This window comes from Nicotiana attenuata, chromosome 3 (assembly GCF_001879085.1).
Source record: "Nicotiana attenuata strain UT chromosome 3, NIATTr2, whole genome shotgun sequence".
Classification (NCBI taxonomy): domain Eukaryota; kingdom Viridiplantae; phylum Streptophyta; class Magnoliopsida; order Solanales; family Solanaceae; genus Nicotiana; species Nicotiana attenuata.
This window is the reverse complement of record NC_031991.1, coordinates 127,622-136,383: the sequence shown is the minus strand read 5'-3', so window position 1 is coordinate 136,383 and position 8,762 is coordinate 127,622. Positions and strand designations below refer to the sequence as shown.

The following is an 8,762-nucleotide window of genomic DNA, read 5'->3' as shown; positions in this document are numbered from 1 at the left end:
AGGATAAGTTTTTTTGAATTTATGTTTTTAAACTTCATTAGTACAATCAAAACTTTACTCACTTAATATTGAGTGTGAGACACACTATATGACAGGTAAGACATGGAAGTTTGCGAGACACATCTCTGTCAAGTAGAGGTGTCTATCTGGTCACTATCTAAGGATGTACCATCTCCACATTTCGGCATTTCTCCTCCCCCAAATTAAAAAAAAAAGGCCATATTATCATAAAATGAGCATCATAGCTAGGATTACCTTCTATGTTGTCAAAATAGTTTTCTTCCAAGTTCTATACCTCCTTCATTTTTAGGAATACATCCATTTTCCTTGCTTAGTTCAAAGCTGGCATCAGCTTGTGATGGTGGAGCTGATGTTAAAGTTCATATAATTCATATTCACATTCATCAAGTATAACCTTATCAAACTGCCGGCTTTGGGAGGACGGGGGGAAACGAGAGACAGAGAAAAAGATCTATGATAATAAAGCTGTCTTCGGATGCCTAAGAGTGTTTCAGGTACTCGGTTTCTTTAATTCCTTATGATTATAAGGGCATGTTTAATACTGCTTAGCTGTTACAAGAAATCAATAAGATGCACCAAAGTGACACATTTTTTTAGGAAAAGATGAAGATATTTTTTCCTTATAGAAAAAGGCATAACTGAAAAAAGTTCAAAGTTTTTTTTTTTTTTTTTTTGTGAAAAGGAAATAAAGGAAGCCTCGTTCACACTTCGTGCAAGATAGAGAATTCATTCAGGCACAGGTATCTACTTGTACAGTAAGTAACAAAATGATATATTACCTCTCAAATAGGATGTCATTGGCAAGATAGACTATATGCAGCTGTCTCTCAGGATCATCTACAGAAAATACCCTGTCTCTAAGTGCCTCAGCCAAAGCAGGTATAAATGGAGACCTCTGCATGAACCAACTCTTTGCACCTTTAATTGACTCTTTGGTACCACTAAGACTGTTTAGTACATTATTCAGTTCCATTTCAACATCTGATGGAAGAGGCCTTGATAAACCTTTGAAAGACCTATATGAATGATCATAATCTGGGCGGCCAAAAGCCTGAGAGGGCTGCTGTTCAAAGAATGGTGGCAAAGGAGGTTGATGTAAATGAGGTGGACCCAACATTGTAGCAGAAGCCCCAGCAGCAGTATTGGAGCCACTATATGTGGGATTTAAAGGTGATGGACTCGTCATAGGATTTGGTGGATGCATCATAGGCAAAGAAGAGGATGGAAAAGGAGCATTAAATGGTCCACCAGGTGGGCGAGTAGATATCCAAAGCTTATGGCGGTAGTAGTAATGGCCTTCACCACCAAAGAGGAAACTGTAAGCTGGATTATCTTGCTGTTTTTCGCGGATCATTGCTTCAAACTCGGGGCCATTTTTGACAGCATACTCTATTAATTTGTCAATACGCTTTTGGAGTTCAGGATCAGATGGTGGAGGAGCTGGAGGCGGGGGAGAATCATAGAGATTGTGGAAAGGTGATGGTGCATGATGAGGAGGCATATGTGGAGGAAATGCAGGAGGTGGCTGCTGTTGCTGCTGAAGGTGAAGAAGGTGAGGAGGCAGTGTATGTGGATGGAGTTGTGCTTGCTGAAAGGGGCGAGGGTAAGGGAACTGTTGAAGAGAAGAATGTGGAGGCAGAAATGGAGGACCATGAACTGAAGGAGGAAATTGTTGATGCTGGGGATGAAAACCAAACTGTTGTTGCTGTTGCATGCTAGCTGCTTGATGCTGCTGCTGAGAAAAAACCATAGCAGCATAATCATGAGCTTGTTGATCCATCACCACTAAAGAGAATAGCAGGACATGAATGCAGGAGCAGTTTGAAACACTCTAATAACCTGTACAAAATAACATACTAATAAATGACATGCATTCCAGTTTTGGGCAAACCTTAAGAAAATATTCTTGTGCAATACGAACAAAAAATGAGCATTTACTACCTCTAACTAAGTTAACAGGTATCTACCAAAGTTTTAGTACCAAAAAACAGCCTTAGCGATGAGTAGCCATGGGCACTACACCTTAGAGACTGCTGTTGTACTAGTCCTGAGACTGTTTTTATGTCTACCTATTTCACTTCGAGTTCAGCTATTCTTGATTGCATAATGTTTCAGTATCTACATCAGAATTTAAAAGAGAACAGAGTCTGCAGATGAGTAAATATTTAAGCACGATAAGAGAGGGAAAATAACTAAGTTCCGTGGACTCTTCATTTGTTGTGCTGCATCCGTGTCGACACCACATCAACACTAGTACGGGTGTGCAATATGTACTGGATTTGGTCGATCAACATTGGGTATTTTGACCACAAATTACAGGGAAATTAAAAAAATAAGATTTGGCATTGATTTTTTTTTTTTTTTGACAAAGGTAACACTAATGTATTAAAAAAGCCCAGCACAAGGTTGTACCAGTAACCATTTACAGATTCCAAAAGAAGCAAAAACATATCCTTGTTCTTCTTACAAGGAATCTATAACGTCTAAAATGGATTCTTCATCATTCAAATAAGATTTGGCATTGATTTCTCAAGACAAAGGCTACTATAGATTTCTAGATAGCTACCTAATAAAAGATTGAGTTCTCTACAAGCTGCATGTAAGTTTTCCACAAGATATCTCATAATTTAGGCAGTGTTATCAAAGGCGAAAAGCGCAAAAAATCTCTAAAGTCCATTGGGGCTTTAAGCGCAAAGCGCAAATAAAGCGTGGGCTTTAATGAAAAAAGGCGCAACTAGAGAAAAAGTAAAAATATGTATATGTAGTCCAAGATTAATAATTATAAGTATGAATAACAAATATATGGACAAAGAAATTGGAAAAAAAATACGATAAATTGTTTAATGTCGTCTTTTCATGATTACACTTGTTGGCAAGGAATAGTATGCCTTAGAGCCTTGCTGCGATACTAAAGCGCCCACAAAGCGAGGCGAAGCGCTCAACATATTTTGAGCCTCGCTTCAGGGCTTAAGCGCGCCTTTGACAACACTGCATTTAGGCATATTTTTATAGCTCTATTTTTAGATATAGACGAATTCCCACACCGGTATTCATACCTGGATTCGTATCTCCGAATGTTAAAATTTAGACCATGAAGGATCCGGCCTCTAGATTTGCACCCGTATCGGATACCCCGCACGTGTGTCTGAGCAACTTAGGAATAATGCAGGAGAAAGTCTATCAGCAGAACAGCAAGACCAACAATAGCTTCATGCCCGATTAACAGAAAGTAACAAATCTATGCACAAATATCTACTTTCTTTAAATCTTACCTTATCAAAAAAAAAAAAAATCCATGCACAAATCAAGCACAGAGAGCCCGTTAGAAACAATCCAAAGTACTACAGAAAGCAAGCGAAACTGACACCACAACAGTTCCTGTCTGCATGTGTAAGAACTAGCCCAGCAGAAAGGGACATGGAGCTTATCAGACGGATACATTGTGGAATATTCATAAATAAGAATAAGGAATGAAAGGGTAAAATCCAACTAGATCGGAAATTTTACCAACAATTAAAAAGGCCGACAAACAAGCTTCTCATCCTTTCTCTCAAAAAGTTTTATTTTTTGCTTCTCTCTCAAAACAAAAATAAAAATCCCATCCTTATGGTGCACAGGTGCAGTGATACCCTAGAGTGGAACCTTTGATAAGCAATTTATAACACCTAAACAGCCACTAGTGACAGATTCATTCTCCCATGGTTATGCCTATTTTTATGGCACCATCATCTTCAACCATCTTTTACTGGCCAGGATTAGTCCTCAAGGTAACAGATTCTCGAGAACCACTTGCCACTTCACAACTTATGCAATCGCCCCATGCCAACGGTCGGGATGCTCATAAACATGGCTGGAAGGTGTAAAATTAAGGTTTGACATCGGCAGAATGCATCTGAATTAGTAAATGACCAGGAAACCAAGAGTATTAGCAAATACAACAACAGTCCCATTGCTCTAGACTTGGATGTTTGAAAAACTTTGTATTATTACCCCTCCACATTTTAAAACATTGTTGTCCAATCAACTTGTAAATGTAATTAAACCCAAGCATGTTTGAAGAGCTTTGTATTCTTACCCCTGTTTGAACCATAAGCAATAATAGTACCCTCTCTGTGGTTCCTCCATTGTTCCCCAACCATAGGCACTTTAACTTCTACCCGTAAGCAGTGGCGAAGTTAGGAATTTTTTCAAGGGTGTTCAAATTTAAAAGAAGTGGAAAAAATTTGCGACGAAGGGTGTTCAATATATATAATATACTTCTAAAACGTAATATTTTACCTATGTACACAGTGTAATTTTTCGACGAAGGGTGGTCAGTTGACCACCCTAATCACCATGTGGCTTCGCCACTGCCTGTAAGAGAGCTCTTTATACTTAGTTAGCTACGTCATAGAACTACATTTCTAAACCTACTTTTCAAGAAAGTTCCTCAATTGATATGCTCTTACCAATACATACATTAATAAATTCTATCTACCAAGGCTTGACCATATGGAAAGAAATCACTTAGGTTTTTTTTTTTTTCGCTACTCATATAATAGGTTTATGGCTAGAAGGTATTTTCTAAGGGTGTTTAGTGTTAGCTGCAGCTCAATGTTTAGACAGTTATGTTCTAAGTCTAAATATATATAACATTAAATTCTAGATAGCTCAAACTGCCTCAGAACTCAAAAGGCATTTGGTCAAAATCCAACAACAAGCAATTCAATAAACAGCCTTTTCCTGATGATATTTTCTAAGTGAGAGCTTTCAGCAAACATAACACTTTCAAGCACTAATCCTCCAAGTTTTCTTTAGACAGTTTAAAGAATTACAACCAAACTCACAACGTCGTTTACAACAGAAAATTACTGAAAGTAGGGATTTGGTTTTATGGCAGAAAGAGAGAACTTACAATTCGATTTCGTTCGGAGAAAGAGATTGCGGATGAGTTCGCAGCCGAAGGAGATTGAAAAATAAACACTAAACAGTAGGGATTGTATAATTAAAACCAATTCTTTTCCGTTAAATTTTATGGGTGATTATTTAGCAAGTCATTCAACTTTGCATTAGTTACTTAACAACTTGTTTGGATTGTTGTTATATCCTATTGTTACTTTAAATTTGTTATTTGTTTTAATTGTTACTTAAATTTTATTGTATCGTTAAATTCATCGTTACGTAACGACGAAATGTGTCACTTTATGTAACGATCGATTTGGTGTTGTCGCGTCCTTACCTCGTCTTTATCTCTCATCTCACCCGTCATTATTATTAAATAATATTATCTTATCATTTACCCTAACTTTTTATATAATAATTTTACCTCGTATCGTAATTTTTTTAATAATATTTCAAGTTTATTTTTCATATTTCTGGTACGTGATATTATAAACAATGGCAAACGATACAATCTATCCACATATTGTATTAATCAAACGATACAGTATATAATACAACCTGATACGATACTTTATGAAATAATATAAAAACAACCATCCAAATAAGCTGTAAATGTCATTTTTCTTTCTTTTGTTATACAAAAATTATTTTACTTTACTCTAATTATTACAAAAATCCCCTTGGCCAAATTTTATAATGCTTTTACTTGAAAAGTTTATTATGCCCTTGACATTATATAAATCATCTCATTTATGTAATACCTTCTATATTATATACTATATAATATATTTTCATCTAGGTATTTTATCTATAATTAAAATAACTTAATATTATTTTATTTATTATTTTTATAATATATTTGTACATTTAATTTTCCCTTAACGTTAATTTTCAAGATATATTGATAGCATTTTTAATTTTGTTAGTAACATTACTGTGAACAAATCTCAAGTCAACTTTCTTGCCTAATTAAATATTTTTAATAAAACTTATAAAATCAAAGCTCACCGATTTATCAGTCAAACCATATTCATCAATTCAATCAACAAAATATCCACATTTAGCACACTGACACATCATATTGACTCTTTCAAAAAATAATAATATTAATAGATAAAGCTTTTTAAAAACTTAATATTAAACACAAATATTTTTGATTTTGGTGAGCATGGAGGAGCAGTGGTGACGCGAACACTATGTGGTCAACGACATCAAACTGTATAAGGGAGGCTGCGAGAGAGGTGTGGGGGTCTCGACGGGCGTCTCCGGCAGGCACAAAGGAGATTAGTGGTGGAATGAAGTGGTACAAGGTAAAGTGGAAGCGAAGAAGGAGGCGTACCGGACATTAGTGGGGAGCATAGGTGAGGAAGAGAGGCGAGTGTGCATGGAGAGGTATAAGGTAGCTAGGAAGGAAGCGAAGCTGGCGGTCACGGAGGCTAAGACTCCGGCGTATAGTCGTATGTACGAGGAACTAGGGGAAAAAGGAGGGGAGAAGAAGTTATTTAGGCTAGCCAAGCAGAGAGAGAGAGGAAAGCTCGAGATTTAGACCGAGTGAGATGCATCAAGGACGACGATGGTAGAGTATTGATGGAAGATTCCCAGATTAAGAGGAGATGTCAGACTTACTTTCAAAAACTTCTTAACGAAGTAGGGGATCGGGATATTGTGCTCGATGAATTGGAGCATTCTGAGAGTCACAGTGACTCTGGTTACTGCAGACGCATCAAGGTTGAGGAGGTCGTGGGAGCTATGAGTAAGATGAGTAGGGGCAAAGCGACCGGGCCTAACGAGATTCCGGTAGAATTTTGGAAGTGTGTGGGGAAAGCAGGTTTAGAGTGGTTGACTAGGTTGTTGAATGTTATTTTTAAGGCGAAGAGGATGCCGGATGACTGGAGGTGGAGTACGGTGGTCCCATTATATAAGAACAAGGGTGATATCCAGAGTTATAACAATTATAAGGGTATCAAATTACTGAGTCATACTATGAAAGTATGGGAGAGGATGGTTGAAGCAAGGTTGAGGATGACGGTGTCCATTTCCGACAATCAGTTTGGTTTCATGCCGGGTCGTTCTACTACAGAAGCTATACATCTTGTTAGAAGGTTGGTTGAACAGTACAGAGATAGGAAGAAAGACCTGCACATGGTGTTTTTTGACCTAGAAAAAGTGTATGACAAGGTTCCTAAAGAAGTTCTCTGGAGAATCTTGAAGGCAAAAGGCGTGTCGATTCCCTACATTATGGCGATTAAAGACATGTATGATGGGGCAAATACTCGGGTTAGGACAGTAGGAGGCGACTCTGAGGATTTTCCGGTTGTTATGGGGTTACACCAAGGTTCTACGCTCAGTCCGTTCCTATTCGCCCTAGTGATGGACGCGTTAACACATCACATTCAAGGGGATATGCCATGGTGCATGTTATTCGCTGATGACATAGTTTTGATTGATGAGTCGTGAACCAGTGTTAACGAGAGGCTGGAGGTTTGGAGACAGTCTCTTGAATCTGAGGGTTTCAAGCTTAGCAGGACAAAGACGGAATACCTGGAGGTGTAAGTTCAGCGCTGAGTAGAGGGAAGTGGGCGTGGATGTGAGGCTTGAATCACAGGTCATCCCGAGTAGAGACAGTTTCAAGTTCCTTGGGTCGGTTATCCATGGGGGATGGGAGATCGACGAGGATGTTACACACCGTATTAGGGTAGGATGGATGAAGTGGAGGTTAGCATCTGGAGTATTGTGTGACAAGAGAGTGCCACTGATACTCAAAGGTAAGTTCTATAAGGTTAGGCCGGCCATGATGTATGGGGCTGAGTGTTGGCCGGTTAAGAAATCACATACCCAGAAGATGAAGGTAGCAGAAATGAGGATGTTGAGGTGGATGTGCGGGCATATTAGGATGTATAAGATTAGGAATGATGATATTCGGGAGAAGGTGTGAGTGGCTCTCATTGACGACAAGATGCGGGAAGCAACGCTTAGATGGTTCGGGCATGTTCAGAGGAGAAGCCCAGATGCTCCGGTAAGGAGGTGCGAACGGCTGGTTGTGGAGGGCACGAGAAGAGGTAGGGGGCGGCCTAATAAGTATTGGGGGAGGTGATTAGACAGGATATGGCGAGTCTTCAGATTTCCGAAGATATGGCACTTGATAGGAACATATGGAGGTCGAGTATTAGGGTTGCAGGTTAGGAGGTAGTTGAGTCTTGTCTTATGCCATAACTTTGCGTGACTAGTTTGGTAGGGATACTATTTTGCTTTTGCTTTGTATCATTCTTCTTGATTTCATGTTGTTCCTATTTTTCGTATTTTTTCATATTATATCTGTGGTGTTACTAATATTGTCTTCTTTTGGCTTTTTGTCTTCTTGAGCCGAGGGTCTTTCGGAAACAGCCTCTGTACTCCTTCGGGGTAGGGGTAAGGTCTGCGTACACACTGCCCTCCCCAGACCCCGCTAGTGGGATTTCACTGGGTCATTGTTGTTGTTGTTGTTGTTGTTTTTAAAAAAAGATTACTGACAATAAAAAACTACCATTTGTTAAACAAATATGTTTTAATTATTTCAAATAAATTCTTTGTCGTTTTCATATTTTACAATATCTTCATATTTGAATCTGATTAAACAAATTTCAGTGCCATGATTAAATTAAAATATATGAATATATTATAAGAAGTGGAGCCTTGGCGTAATTGGTAAATTTGCTTCCATGTGACCAGGAGGTCACGGGTTCAAGCCGTGAAAATAGCCTCTTGCAGAAATATATGAATATATTATAAGAAGGGAGCCTTGGCGTAAATGGTAAATATGCTTCCATGTGACCAGGAGGTCACGAGTTCAAGCCGTTAAAATAGCCTCTTGTAGAAATGCA

At 38.4% G+C, this 8,762-nt stretch overlaps 1 pseudogene; it reads right to left on the bottom strand.

Moving 5' to 3' along the window:
* The window catches only part of LOC109223167, an 8,759-nt pseudogene extending 3,708 nt beyond the window's left edge, over positions 1–5,051 (bottom strand).